Source organism: Natator depressus, chromosome 2 (assembly GCF_965152275.1).
Source record: "Natator depressus isolate rNatDep1 chromosome 2, rNatDep2.hap1, whole genome shotgun sequence".
Classification (NCBI taxonomy): Eukaryota; Metazoa; Chordata; order Testudines; family Cheloniidae; genus Natator; species Natator depressus.
In genome coordinates this window covers 223,428,698-223,444,705 of record NC_134235.1, presented here as the reverse complement: position 1 = coordinate 223,444,705, position 16,008 = coordinate 223,428,698, and the positions used below count along the sequence as shown (strand labels likewise).

General features: G+C 42.4%; 1 long non-coding RNA gene across 2 annotated transcripts in view; it reads left to right on the top strand.

Annotated features, from left to right (window-relative positions):
- The window catches only part of LOC141981754 (uncharacterized), an 83,979-nt gene that overhangs the window by 46,637 nt on the left and 21,334 nt on the right, over nucleotides 1-16,008 (top strand). The window contains exon 4 of one of the 2 annotated variants that reach the window (XR_012637900.1): nucleotides 6,617-6,707. The exons of the other annotated variant lie outside the window; for it this stretch is intronic. This is a non-coding gene — a long non-coding RNA (uncharacterized LOC141981754). The remainder of the gene's footprint in view (nucleotides 1-6,616; nucleotides 6,708-16,008) is intronic. 2 annotated transcript variants of the gene reach the window in all.

Here is a 16,008-nt window from a genome sequence, read left to right as displayed (position 1 = left end):
CATTTCCCCCTTGTGAGATCTTATATTTATTAGAGCAAATAATTTTCAAAACATTAACTGTTAATAAACTAATGGTGTGGGTTGGGTGAAACCTCATCTAAACTGTTGTGACCTCTATCCTTCATGTAAGATAGCTGTCAGGGACAGCTAAGCCGCCCCACCTAAGATAAAGAGTGTATACTTGGCCACCCAGTAATTTTGACCATGTGGGCAGAGGGCTTCACAGGGTTTTGTCTTTGAGTAGGGGTGTGTGTGGGTGAGTGGAGAAGCAAGACAGAGATAGACCGACAGAGCCTGAATAAGCAGCTGGGAGCACAACCCTGGAAAAACCTAGAGAGAGAGATTTTGGGAGATGCTGGCCGAAAGAGTTTTTGAGGCTGTAAGCGAGGATACTGTCTCTTGTTGTTTGGCACCTCCTGTGTTTAGGGAAACAGGACTTTATGAATTCTTTGTAAAAACAAGACTGCATCAGACGTACCAGACTCCATCTTTCATTTTTTCTTCCAGCTGGAATAACTCTCAGGGCTCCGAAATTTGACTAGTTGCTCAGCTGAGCTCAATAATAATTTCCATCAAAACACTTGTAACCTTGTTTCCATAGACTTCAGAAAAATTGTTTTCTTTAAATAATCCAAGGAAAAAAATCATCTGGAAGAATGCATAACATTATGAACAGTGAGAGTTCTGTGCCAGGAGAGGATACAAGAATCAAGTCCTATCAGAAAGTTTGTCCTATCTTATTGTTATGTAGAACAATCCTTAAAGGAAAACTACAATGTAAGAGAAAAACTATTCTAATCACTGTGCAATGACTATCAGTGCCTGCATACACCCAGTCAAGAAATATTTGAAATCAAACAGGAGGAGATGACATACTTTTGCAACATTAACAACTGAGCCAGGGAACACAGACACACCCAGGGATTGGGGAGGGTTAAGCGAGTCTGCAAGATTCACACTTCACCCTGGGCTATTTACATCTAAATGGACTGTTCCAGCAGGGAAGAAGTCATTTGGGGGGCAAAGCAGGTAATGTTTCTGCAAAATGTTCAAAGGAACTTTTGCATTAAACTGTGTTAGAGGACACGAGATGGGAACAGAACTACTGACTCAGGAAGGTAGAGGTCCATTCAGTTCTGTAGTATTTCCCAAACTTTTGAAAGCTACCTGTGATGGGGCATACAGGCCCACCCTGGTAAGGAGGGGGTTAATGAGGGTCTGGGGACCCAACTGACCCCCACTATGCTACACCTACAGCAGATGTCAGGAGTGGAGAGTGGAGTTAAAAGGAGCAGGCCCAGCTCAGTTAGGGGCTGACCAGGAAGGAGAACAGAGCTCCTCTTCTCCGTTGGAGAGAGAAGCCTTGTTCTAGCCCAGAGTCTGAGACAGCATGCTGCCTGGCTGAGCCTCCTGGTAGATGGGATGATTGGACTCAGGCAGACCAGCTAAAAGACTGGCTGCTTGAAGTAGAAGGGTGGGGTCCTAGTGAAGACTCCTTGGATTACCCAGTTTGGAGTTCTTGGCATTGTTCTATTTTTGGAGTTTAAATACCGCGAAGAGGTAGGACCCAAGTGTGCCTTAGCTGGAGCCCTAAAGCACACCTATGTGAGAGAGGACTCTGTGACAGGGGTCTGGGTCACAGTGGACACTCTGGAGATGGGCGCTGTCATACTGCCCCTTTAGTAAAATGAAACAGCTGCAACCCCCTCCTTCTACAAGCTGGTCATGTAGGGTTAAAGGCCTTAATGCACACATCCTGCACACTCCAGGCCCCTATGTCAGGTAATGCTGGGGTGTGCTTTCCTTTTCTTTCTTACATGCTGTGATGAGAAGTGAAATGGTTCATTATGTTGACATTTAAAGTACCATCACTGGCATCAGAGTTAGCAGCCATTGAAATGGATGGCACCATCCACACCTCAGAGCTATTGTTTCAGGCTCTTGGTAAACTCAGGTAGACACCCCTGCATTGGCTATGCATAGGTCACAGTTGGAAGGTTTTCTTTGCAGTCATAACATGTGGAGCCTTACTTTTTTTTAAATTTTAAATGAAAGCTGAGACCCTGGAGAGGAACTATGGGTTTGTCTGCGTGCTCCTCTCCTCCAGCCCTGACTTGGGAAACACTGTAGTTCTGAGTGAAACTGGAACATGCAATTGTGGCACACTGTACCTCAGAGTAGCACCCTGGCACCCCCATATTCACCATTGTGATATGATTTTGATATGTTTTGTACAAAGTATGCCTTCTGAGGTATCATTTTAAAAGTATTAACCTACTGAACATTAATATTCTGTTGGATTGTATGTGCTATCGCTGTATGTGAAGTTATGAAGTTTTGCTATGTGTGTGTAACGGAAATATGTCGTGAGGTTGGGAACACCCACAACCAGCCTTTCAGTACAACAATGGAGTAGCCAGATGGGCTGATGGCCCATTAAAGGGAATCCACTTTCCCAACAGCCATCCCAGAAGACTTCTCAGAGAGAGCACATAGACAATGGGGAATGCTTGACCAATGGGGGCAGGCCCTCATGTCACAAGCATAGATCTTTCCAGCAAGCTGGAAGAAACTATAAAAGAGGGGAAGTGACATCATCACTTGGCCTTTCTCCTCCCCCACCTATGCTGGAAGCAACAAGAATGCTGGGAAGACAAAGACTTGAACTGAGGAGACTGGTCCCAGGCTTAAAGGGGAAGCTTGTGTATTAAGAACTGTAATCTTCCTGCAACATCCTGTGGGGTGAGAGAAACTGCTTGGTCCAAATACTGCCTAGTGTAATAAGGTTTAAGATTTAGACTGTTCACTTGGTAACTATCTCTGACCTTTTGTGCCTACCACTTCTAATTACTTAAAATCTATCCTTCTGTAGTTAATAAATCTGTTTTATATTTTACCAAAAACAGTGTGCTTTGGTTGAAGTGCTTGGGAAATCTCAGCTCAGTTTACAAAGGCTAGTGTGTGTCCTCACCACATAGAGGGAGGGGCGGACTGGGCAATGAACTTACACTGGTCAGGTTTCTGACCAGGGCAAGACGGTACAGTTCTTGGGTGCAAGGCAGTGGAGCTGGGGGGAATTGGCTGGAGCCGCTCTATTGTTGGTTCAAGAGTGACTGGGAGAAGCATTCATGTAACTCAGTTGAGTGTGTCCCTGTCTGTGGAGTCTGTGTAAGTGCAGTCCCTGTAACCTGTTAACAGCATCACAGTGTGAGAGGGACACCCCAGGTTGGTGGGACAGAGAGCACAGCAGTCCCACAATCCAGGTTGCACCCTGGGAACCCCATCACAGCAGTGGAAAGAGGATCTAATGTAGACAGGTTCAGAAGTCATTTGGTAATAAGTGTTGTTCATGCCGAACACTGCGGAGTGCAATTGGCAGGGCTCCAGACACCTCAGAGGGCCTTGACATTGTGAGGAATTGCTCTGGTATTCCGGTCTGCTGAGCCTGTGTCTATACTAAACTTTTTTCCTCTAAAATTTCCCATCCTTTGTCACAGAGGTAGCACTGGGAGTAGGAATGGTGTGAGCTGAACTGTAAACACAACTTCCATGGCCACCAGTGTTTTAAGCACTTTGCTATCTAACCCTGCTAAGAGCAGGCCTGTATGATAGGGCCCTTGAAACAAGGGTGGCCACATTTTGTCTGTGCTAGAGCTCCCCCTGCTGGTGGACCTGAACCAGTGGCAGAAGTGGTGGGAAGTCAGAGAAAGGGAGGGAGGGAGAGAGAGAGAGAGAGAGAGATGCTGCAAGAATCTGAAAATGAAGACAGGCTCTCTACAGATGTGCCCACATTCTGTGACTTATTTCTCCTGTAATTAAGGGTTAGGCCAACCTAGGGGAGGTTGGATGGAGTCTTAGACCTAGATATGTTTTATTTTGATTAAGATATTTTTGGTCTGAGGCCTTGGCCTCCTTGGGATATTTACTATAGTTTGTTCTTGGAGACAAGAAAAATAAAGCTCTTGACTGATGCTGATTGGCAAAATGGGCAAAACCATTCTTGGAGCACTCGCTCAGAAGCATATGGAAAATGCATCTCTAAGACTAGGGACCGAGTGGCTAGGCAGCATTTCTGCAGAAAAGGACCTAGGGGTTACAGTGGACGAGAAGCCAGATATGAGTCAACAGTGTGCCCTTGTTGCCAAGAAGGCTAAATTTTGGGCTGTATAAGTAGGAGCATTGCCAGCAGATCGAAGGACGTGATCATTCCCCTCTATTCGGCATTGGTGAGGCCTCATCTGGAGTACTGTGTCCAGTTTTGGGCCCCTCACTACAAGAAGGATGTGGGAAAATTGGAAAGAGTCTAGTGGAGGACAACAAAAATGATTAGGGGGCTGGAGCACATAACTTATGAGGAGAGGCTGAGGGAAGTGGGATTATTTAGTCTGCGGAAGAGAAGAATGAGGGGAGATTTGATAGCTGCTTTCAACTACCTGAAAGGGGGTTCCAAAGAGGATGGCTCTAAACTGTTCTCAGTGGTAGCAGATGACAGAACAAGGAGTAATGGTCTCCAGTTGCAGTGGGGGAGGTTTAGGTTGGATATTAGGAAAATCTTTTTCCCTACGAGGGTGGTGAAGCACTGGAATGGGTTACCTAGGGAGGTGATGGAATCTCCTTCCTTAGAGGTTTCTAAGGTTAGGCTTGACAAAGCCCTGGCTGAGATGATTTAGTTGGGGATTGGTCCTGCTTTGAGCAGGGGGTTGGACTAGATGACCTGCTGAGATCCCTTCCAACCCTGATATTCTATGATTCTATGAAGATACTTGCTGTGGTCAGTAAGTTGCATGAGAGGAAAGTGTGTTAACAAGTTGGGATGAGAGGAACAGGAGACCACAGGTACCATTTAGGGGTAGCAGGTGACACAGGCTGCAGTGAACCCCAAATCCAGACAATCAGAGAAAGAAACATGAGGACGGGGGGAAACCAGGGAGATCTGCTAATTGGTTTCTTTATTTTTCTTGTTGAGATGAAAAGAAGGAGACATGCTAGCAGACAAGATGAGAGATGAGACCTTAAAGAAGCAGCTGCTCTGGGAGCTGTGTAAAGAAAGTATATTAATTATAAGAACCTCAAAGACCAACTGAGGGAAGTGTTAATGCAGCACAGTCAGGCAGAGCAGTTAACTAATGGGTCACAAGCTGTGTCTAGAAGCAGTGGGGTACATCACATACCTGAGACCCAGACACACACACTGTGCCTAGAAGTAGAACACAGACAAGAACAGAGAGCTGGTCCAGAGAGAGGAAGAAGCCAGGTAACACGTAGGCAGTGACTGGAAGGGAGAAATCAGACCCAGACTAGTTTAAAGAGAGTCCATAGCAGCGTGGTGGGTAAACTGGCAAATACAGACTTTCCCCCTCTCCCTCTTGTGAATGTGTTTAGCCCTTCAGATAACCTAGACTTCTCTTCATATGTTAGTGTAATTTACATTTCACAGATAGACAAGGTGTTAGCAAGGGGAACACTTCACTGAGAAATCTCTCTTCTCTGTGCCCATTCAGTTACGGAGCTTGTTCTCCATAGATGAGCATTTTATTTCACATTTTAAATGTTAACATCACTCATCACTTATCCAGGTGTCGAGACTGGAACTTTGGGATGCTGAGTAATTTTGAAAATCCAGTCCCGATGTTCTCCTTATAACTCATAGGGAGAGGCAGCATGATCTACAAGACTGACCACAAGGATGGGAGTCAGGCTTTCTTGAGTTCTAAGCCTAGCTCTGACCCTAGCTTGTCATGTGTCCTTGAAACAAATAACCTCACCACACATCAGTCGGGTGGGGATCATAATGCTTATGTTATGATCCCAGAGGGGTGCTGCGAGAGGTAATTAGGTAACATCTGTATGATATTTTGTACATGTAAACCACTAAGTAGTGGACTCAATGAATCACCACCACATTAGGATCATGCTGTAATTACCTCCAATCAACGCATACCTTCTACTGATTTCAATGGGAGTTCTACCTCACATAAAGGGCTGCATGTGGCTTATATTTCGGCATGATTGACAATTAAAAAGCCCCAAACTGAAAAGCTATGATGTTACAGATCAGGATTAAGATTCATGGAGAAAGCATCATGGTGAAATTTGCGAAGTGCTGTATCTTCTTATTCTGTGAATGATTCTGGCCAGCACTGTCTTCAGAAGCACTACATTTTCCCATAAATTAAAGAAAAGTTTAAAAAATGTACAAACAGATGAATTGTGAATGTTAACTGATGACAAATTAAAAGTTACTGAGAAATTGGGGGATGTTACTAACTAGCTTAAATGGCAAAAGTTTCCACATATGAAATGATGCCAACGTGAGTGGGTGACAACGGAGGTCCAAATGCCTGCAGAAAATTGTAATGATAATATTACTTACCAAACATTTTAAATCATATTCCCCATTTAACCATAAACCTTCATTAATTCATTTCCACTGCAAATAAACTGACAGAAAGAAATGGATGATTTTCAGCAGTTGTTGGACATTAGTGTGTATTATTCATGGACAGGTTTTCTTTACAAGATATCTCTTGCTAGAGAGGTAGTTATATGGCCCCCATTTCTATAGTATACTCACATACAGTAAATCTATTTAAGTATTGTTGTCCCTATTTTACAGATGGGGCACTGAGCCACAGAGTGATTAAAGACCACATTGAACTCCTTAATCTCAGTGGTGAAGTCCTGTTGACTTCAGTGAGAAAACTTGGGTGAGTAACTGCTCACTGTTGGTCATAGGCAGTGCACAAGCTGACCCTAAGTGACTGTGCCCAAAGTCACACAAGAAGTCACTAGGGGCTTGTCATAAATGTAAAGGGAAGGGTAAACCCCTTTAAAATCCCTCCTGGCCAGAGGAAAACTCCTCTCACCTGTAAAGGGTTACGAAGCTAAAGGTAACCTCGCTGGCACCTGACCAAAATGACCAATGAGGAGACAAGATACTTTCAAAAGCTGGGAGGAGGGAGAGAAACAAAGGGTCTCTGTCTGTCCATATGCTGCTTTTGCCGGGGATAGACCAGGAATGGAGTCTTAGAACTTTTAGTAAGTAATCTAGCTAGGTATGTGTTAGATTATGATTTCTTTAAATGGCTGAGAAAAGAATTGTGCTGAATAGAATAACTATTTCTGTCTGTGTATCTTTTTTGTAACTTAAGGTTTTGCCTAGAGGGATTCTCTATGTTTTGAATCTAATTACCCTGTAAGGTATCTACCATCCTGATTTTACAGAGGGGATTTCTTTACTTCTATTTACTCCTATTTCTATTAAAAGTCTTCTTGTAAGAAAACTGAATGCTTTTTCATCGTTCTCAGATCCAAGGGTTTGGGTCTGTGGTCACCTATGCAAATTGGTGAGGCTTTTTATCCAACATTTCCCAGGAAAGGGGGGGGGGTGCAAGTGTTGGGAGGATTGTTCATTGTTCTTAAGATCCAAGGGTCTGGGTCTGTAGTCACCTAGGCAAATTGGTAAGGCTTTTTTACCAAACCTTGTCCAGGAAGTGGGGTGCAAGGTTTTGGGAAGTATTTTGGGGGGAAAGACGTTTCCAAACAGCTCTTCCCCAGTAACCAGTATTTGTTTGGTGGTGGTAGCGGCCAATCCAAGGACAAAGGGTGGAATATTTTGTACCTTGGGGAAGTTTTTGACCTAAGCTGGTAAAGATAAGCTTAGGAGGTTTTCATGCAGGTCCCCACATCTGTACCCTAACGTTCAGAGTGGGGGAGGAAACTTGACAGGGCTTAACCACAAGACCATCCTTTCTCTTGTCAGAGAAAAACTTAAGTTGGTAAGGACTGCGTTTCCTCCTTTATGTTTATTTAGTAAGAAAGCATGATTAATAATCAAAGGGGCTTAGACCTTTGTGTTATTTGCAAAATTGAGTCCAGGATCATCCACTGGTGAAATGAACAAAAAGGATGCACCATGTGCAATGATTGTCCCCATCAGTGCAAAGAGGAGGTAGTTTCATCACTGCTGTACCACTCCCTCTGCTCTGATTTCCATGTGAAATTCCAGGAAGGAGGTAACATTGCCTCCCTGAGTCTCCTCCAAGCAGCTACTGCCAAAGAAAGGCAGCCCAGCTCCTGCAGGAGTAGGGGTGAATAGAACAGCAGTCATGGCTTTAGTCATCCATGGCTCTTAGCTCTTCCTAGTGACTCTCCAAGATCTACAGAATTGGGAGGGGCCAAGGTCTACAAAATCCCTGGCTCTCCAAATACCTCCCACTAGAGTAAATAGTTCAAAGACAACTCTACATGGGATTTTACTTTAGGAAGGGGGAGATCTGATCCTGAGAAATTAAAATATGGAGTAAATCCTTGATTGCTAAGTCTTTGATCGTCTCTTCAGAGAATATGGATATAGGCTCAGATCTAGAACTGAGTGTACAGGCTCAGGGGTCCACATGTGAGGACTGTGTCATAGTTTGTAGATAAATGGACTCTTCAAATGCCATCAGCTTGAAGTCTAGTTAGTTTTAAAAAAAACAGTTTAAAGTGGCATCTGATATTAGACCTGCCTTTGAATTTCTCTGCCATTTTCTGTGGTTTTATAATCACATTTGAAATGATTGGGAGTTATACGGTTAAAATCCCCTTGTCAGTTTTGACAATCTCAACCAATCTCAAACTGAAACTGTAGAAAATTCTGTTTGTCTGTCATTGTATTAATATTAGGTGTTATTTTAACTAGAGTAAGCACACTGAGTAAGACCCTCAGTTGGTGCAAATTCATGGAGCTATGGCGATTTTCACCAACTGAGGATCAAGCTCAGTATTTGTATCCAAAGTGTGATTTTTTTTTTTAAGGTGACAGTTCCATTTTTAATATATGTTCATTAAAAGAATATGATTGCACCTATTTATTGCAAAAGAAATACCATTACTAGAGAAGGTGGTTTGCTGCTGATTTCTACCTTGTACTTCAAAAACATGTATGAAGTGTCCATGATGTTGAAAGAGATACTTGGCAAAACTATGAACTATATTGTAATCTTATTATCAGCTATATAGAAACATAAAAGCAAAGTTTAATGGAAGAAAATACAAAAACAAAAAACAAACTCTGGCTATCGTGTGAATGGAAAAGTGTTTTCAGATTCCCTGAACACATTCCACTTTGATTGGATGACATGACATTAAAACTGATGGCACACTTGGAGCGAGGCTGCTTGTTTATAGTGAATTGAAATTCAGAACCATATTGTGTGAGCTGTGATAGCTGCTGAGAATTTGCAGGGCTGGTTTTTAAAAAATTTTCCAGACCCATTTCTCCATCCATTTATTTTCTTCTTCTAAAAAACAATAGTATCAACCTCTGCTAGCCACACAAAAGTGCATCAGGGCCAGCAAATTTGTCAGTACAAGCAAATTCAGTGGCATAAAGTTGTGTTTAAAAACTACGTGCCATTTTATTGTCCATTCACTGAAGATAGCCTTCCAAAAGACAGACCCTCTGATCAGGCTGGTGGGCTGTCAGTTGGGCTGGACCATACTAACGACTTGGGACTGCATCTCTTGGTCACTAGAGGCTGAGCAGAGGATGTCTCTTTGAAGTGATACTGTTGGACTCAAGTATGGGGCAAAGAAGGATTTTTGTCTGAGTCACTAACTGCAGCTGATTATGAGAGAAACTACTGACCTACCTGACTCAACTGTTTTGCATGTCATTTCTTTAAGTATATGCCATTTTTTATTCACTGGGAATTTTTCTTGTGTTACTTGAATGAGAGAGTCTGGAAAAAATAATTAGGTGATTCAGGCTGTATCCTGAACGGCTAAAGATTGCTAAGCACAAGTAGAAATCTGACAACTTTCCATTGCTTGTCTAGTCTGAGAAGATGAAATGTTATTAGCTAATTTTAAACAAATTTGAATACAAGATTTTTATAACTTAAGATGGTTTTGTGGCTTTTGTTTTTGGGTGGTTTTTATTTTTTTTATTTTTTGCACATTGTAACTTTCCATCTCTAACAGCTACAATACTTGCTGTCCTGGGAAATATGTATATTTATTCTAACGTGCAAAGAGCTATAAAATATCTCTGTATGCACAGTCATAGTTGAGCCTGTGTATCAATATCCATGCATGCAAGGCAATGCTATGCAGTTCATTATCAAGATCACATATACCTATCAGTGCAGAACTGTTCATTTTTCTGAGCTTTCATGCAGAAATAGAGTATATGAAGAAGCTCTATTATAAGTAGGCTCTTTGTATGTAGTTTCAGAAGAACCCAAGTTGGAGCCTATATAAAACAATTCACAACTAGGTCCAGGGCTGTAACCAGAGTGGGGCAAGTGGGGCAGCCGCCCAGGACGCAAAGCCAGGGTGAGGGTCAGAAAAATGGGGCAGATGAAAAAAAAGGTAGGCGATAGAGCCCTGAAGTGGGACTGGGATCCTGTGAGTCCCATTACCATACCATGTCAGTCTTTCTTCTGCACTGCTGCTGGTGGCAGCCTTCATAGCTGAGCATCTGGCCAGCAGCAGCCCTCAGAGCTGGGTGACTGGAGAGCACTGGCTGCTAACCAGGGTGTTCATGTTGTTTGCAATGCAGGAGGATTATACTTTTAATCCCACTCCTCTCCCGCCCTGCAATACCCACTCCTACATGCTTGATTTTTTTATCTTGCTCCTGGTATTATGGCAATGGGTCCTGTGGGTTTATAACTGGCGCTGTCAGAAGACAAATCTTTCTTTCTTTCGAGTGATACAGAAAGAGAGTTAGGTGTTTATAGATAAGTGCACATTGTATTATGATACATGAACATTTGAACATCCCGAAGGTAGAAGGCTAAAACTTATATCCCTTTTTACTTGAGGCAAGCCAAATCTCTCACATAATATGATGCGTGTGTCCTATGTAACTAAAGTGAAACACCACTATTTTTGGCATCATATAGAATCCTATGATAAGTATTAAATCTCTACACTTCTTCCCAAAATCAAAATGCCTGACATCTCTAGTCATGACTTCTACTGCTATACTTCTGGTGATTTCAATCCGATTACTCACAGAAGTAAGTGGTACTCCATGTGACTACAGGCTGCAGAACTAGGTCCCCATGAGTTTACCCAATCCCTGCTGAAATCAGTGAGAATTTTCCTGCAGGCAGGCTCAGTATTTGGTAGGCAGGCTCAGAAGTTGGTCCAGGACTGGTGCAAACATATCCATGGTCCCCCGTTGGCCTGTTCAAATGGAACTCCAATCTATGTAATTTGTTCTCCCGAACCCAACTGACAATCCTCTTAGGATAAATCTGTACTATATGGGGCAGATACTCAGGTGGTATAAATTGCAGTTGATCCTCTGAAGTCAACTGGAACTATAACAGTTTGCACCAGCCGAGGTTCTGCCGCTATGTATTTGTATAAAACAAAAGCAACAACTTTGATGGAAGAAAACCCAGAGTGAGCTCCTTGCATTTCTTGTAACAAAAATCCCTTCACTCCTATCAAAGTAAGCAGGCTTAAAAATGGCTGTAAAAAAAAAAAATTATAATCCCTCCATGTTCTAACATTTTTTACTTGCCTATGAGAGAAAACGTGTTATTACTATGTTTGGGAAACAGGTTTTAACAATAGTAGATACATGGGTCTTGAACACGTTATAACATGGTTTTGTATTTCTGTCCCTACAGGGGAAAAAATCATTAACATGGTTATAATCAGTGAAACACTACAGAAGGGCAGAAATCTGTCTCCTTTCCGTGTGGGGTTCTCTACTCCAATCTGGGAACTTTTGCCACCACATGTTCTGTGGCCTTTCAAAACTAGTCCTACTGGCCCCCTAAAAAAGTCACACTGTGAGGTACACAAACATTTTTTAATACAGTAGTTCAATATAAAGTGCTGACTGCAATCTCACAATAGAAGTTGTAGTGTTCCCCTGTCTACTTAACTAAATGGTAATTTACGAGCCTCTTACTTTCATGCCACAGGCTCAGAGCAGGGTGCATGATCACCATTGTATTTCTGATTTATTTTTTCATGCCTAGGGGTATATATATAAAATCTCCCTCTATTTACACACAGGCTTCCTAGTTTTAGTCATGGATTATATAGTGCAACTATCAGATTGGCAATTAATATAAACATATATCACGAGTGTGATGTTTAATTCTCTGAGCACACCTCCTCCATCATCAGACATGGCTTTTGGAGTGCTTCCATACAGCCATGTGGATTTCAACACTCCTGACAGAGCGCTGGAGACCTGGCGGCTTGGATCTGCACAAGGCTTAGCTTTAGCCAATGCTACAGTTTCACTCTCACAAATACCAACATTTTAAGTTTTCACACAGAGGCCTTAAGTTTTCAAGTCCTTACACAGTTCACAGCAAGGTTGTCAGGGGGCTGGTTGAGTGCTCTGGGCTGACAGTGATGCTCCAGGATATAATGCCTAACAGTGAGAGTCCAAAGTCTGCTCTGCCTAGAAGCTACAGTTCAGGGGAAGAGTTGCCTAGTGGTGCACCTAGTAGCCGCATCTCCTAATAGCTACACTTTGGGGTTGCGGCGGCTGCTAGTGACAGTGGGGAGGGTAGCAGAACCTGGGCCCACCTTACTCCACTGGGTTCTGACCCAGGGTCCTTCAAAACAATGGACCCTGACACAAGGGTCAGGTCCCAATACCCCCAAAAGCATTCCCACGGTCATTTCCCACTCTCGTTCCAGTCCCTCTGGCGTTGTCTCTGGGGTTGGACATGGGGTCCTGCTTGTGTTCCCTTTGGTTTGTCTCTGGAGGCTCCTCTGCTGGCAACAGCAAGTTGTCCCCTTCAGTTCCCACAGTGGCTTCCTGCTGTGCAGCTAGGAGGTTCGACCTCTGCAGCTGGGAGTCCCGGTGGCTTCCCAGCAGAAGGCTGCTGTATACAACTGCTCTCCTCCTCAGTTGGCCCAGACTGAGCTGAGCTGCTCCCTTTTGAATGTTCTCTCCACTAGGAGCATGCCCAGTAGGGACCATGGGGCGTGGCCTCATGGGCCCAGAGCAGTTCATTAACCCTTGCCTCTCTAGTGCAGGATTGGTACACCCAGTCACAAGGATGCACAAGACTGTTGTACTACAGAACAGCTGTGGTTGGAGGCTACACATGAGTGTTAGTAAGTTTAAGGAGTGGGGGGCCTTATCCAAAGCCCACTGAAATTAATAAAAAGCCTGCTACTGACTTCACTTCATTTCACAGTCCTCTACACTGAGCAATAATAAATCTCAGTTGCTCTACAGACTGCGTCCATACTCAGAAGGGCAAAGGGTAAAAAAAAAGTAGGGGGATAGGATGTTTCTAAGGAGAAATGGGCTTAAGCATGGTCCTCATCCTACTAATGGAGAACTTAGCTATGAGGACCTGTTCGCCTTTCAAGTCTTTCTCCTGCTCTGAAACAAGAATAATTTGACAGCTGCTGTTCATTAATAAATATACTGAATAGCATTGGGTTAAAGAACAGATTCCACATCAACATTACTTTTTGAGATCCATCAGTTATCTATTTTTAATCTATTTAATGTGTCCTACATTGATTTTGTATAGTTCTAAATTTTTAAATCAGAACGCCGTGTGCTAAATCAAAGACCTTAAAGAAATCTTAAGTATAGTAGGTCAATAGTTATCTTTATCAACCAAGCTTGTAATCTCATCAAAAATAGCATCAATTTTCTTTGTCAAGACCTAATTTACATAAAACCATCTTGAGTGCCATTAATTTTGCTTCCATCCTTTATTTCTTTAATGACTGCTGCAGCTTTTCCATGATTTTGCCAGTGTCATGCTAACCAGCCTAAAGTTACCCATGTCATCCTGTTTACTCTTGTTAACTATTGCTCCAATGTTGACATTTCACCTGTGCTTATGCATGCAATACTCCATACCTTCACTGTGCAGAATCAGGTACTGGTCAGAATTTATGCACATTTTATAAATATAGCAGAGCTAGTCAATTTTGAAAATGTAGCACTTTAGGTTTCATTGTACCTACTGGCTTTTCTCTCTTTATGTTGCCACTGGCACTGGGCAGCACATTTTGATGTATATGTACATTAGTTTATATTGTACAGTGTTTTGGAGATGGAAAAAATTATGTAAGTCCTAAATATTTTACAGCTTTAAATAATGTTGATGGTTCAGTACAGTCATTTAGAAATGTAGGTCATCTGGGGCAATGAAAAAACTCATTGACCAAGCATATAATCCTAGTTCAGGTCTGATAGCCCTGGTATGATAAGGTTGGTCTTGGTTTATAGAAAACCTAGAGATAAATTGTAGTTAGCTTTTAGTCAATATAGATGCTTTATGAAACACATCAATTTCAATTTGGTAGAATGATGAGAGAAAAAGTTGATATGCGATGGTACCCTAAGCAAATGAATCTAATGTTGCTACATAGCAACAATCCTAGAATTGTAAATGTAATGAACTACTGAAATTGTCTATTTACTGAAGTTTGTACTCTAAAATTACAAGCCTATTCTCACTGAATCCAGCCACCCTGATTCATAGATACTAAGGTCAGAAGGGACCATAATGATCATCTAGTCTGACCTCCTGCACAATGCAGGCCACATAATCTCACCCACCTACTCCTGTAACAAACCCCTGACCTATGTCTGAGCTATTGAAGTCCTCAACTCATGGTTTAAAGATTTCAAGGAGCAGAGAATCCTCCAGCAAGTGACCTGTGCCCCATGCTACAGAGGAAGGCGAAAAATCTCCAGGGCCTCTTCCAATCTGCCCTGGAGGAAAATTCCTTCCCGACCCCAAATATGGCGATCAGCTAAACCCTGAGCATATGGGCAAGATTCACCAGCCAGATACTACAGAAAATTCTTTCCTGGGTAACTCAGATCCCACCCCATCTAACATTCTCATATTCACATCATTCCCATTCAGTCCAGTTGGGCTGCTAAAATTATCTTCCTCACCTGTTGATCTTTATCCTTCCACCCTTTTGCATCGCTTCACTGACTCTATTTAGCCCATTTCTTCCAATTTAAACTTCTTGTCCTTGCCTGAAAGGCACTGCTCTCTCTGTCTTGCAGCTCTGATCCTGTTGCATCCTGCACTGACCTACCCCTCTGCCACAGATGCCAGTTTTGAGGCTGCATTGTCTCCTCCCTGTCTGGTCTTCAAGCACATGGAATGCCCTTCCTGTCTCAGTTTGCCAAGCCACCTCCCTTGTCTCACTCTAAGTCATTCCTGAAAACTCACTTCTTCTGCAGTTCTCTCGATGAAATAAGTTAATAATAATTTTTAAAATATAAAGTCTTCGGTAAGATAGTGCATTTTGTCTCTTGTGTGACTGTTTTCAGACTGTAAACTCATTGGGAATTATAAACTCTGTACTTTCTTCCGTGACTTTAATCAAACAAAAGTTCATGGCTCAATACAGGGGTAACTGGGTGAAATGTATTGGCTTGTGATGTACAGGAGGTCATATTAGATGATATAATGGTCCCTTCTGGTCTTAAACTCTGTGAATCTGTGTATTGTACAAAGTCCCAAAGATTTGCAAAATCTTTCCTCTGCATCATTCAAACCATTCCCAAGCATCCCTTTCTGCAGCATCGCCGACAAAAGAGAAAGTCCTTCAGAAACAAACTAACAAAATGTGTCAGTCATTGTCCCTTTTGTATCCCTGTATTTGGTTTGTGTCTTTCCTGGGAAAAGGACCTTCATGGTTATATAACAACTAGCACCTTATAGGCACTGTTACAATATATATAATACATATAATTAAGGCCCTATTTGAATTGTGGGATGATTGTCAAATAATTGCAGCTGAGTTGCGGCCAAGACATGGAAAATCATGGAAAAGTAATAATGGATCTTTAGTAAATTGCTGTAATTTGGACAAGCCAGAAAAGACCTATTTGTTTAAGAAAAATTTGCTGGAACAATATAAACACTCAAGTATTATGTTATGCATGCAAATTTTTCTGATAACCAGACAGTTTGCTGCAACTATATTACAGTAGTTAATGCACAGGGCTGACAGTGGGTGCCCCACCGTACAGGGGGCTGACAGCCC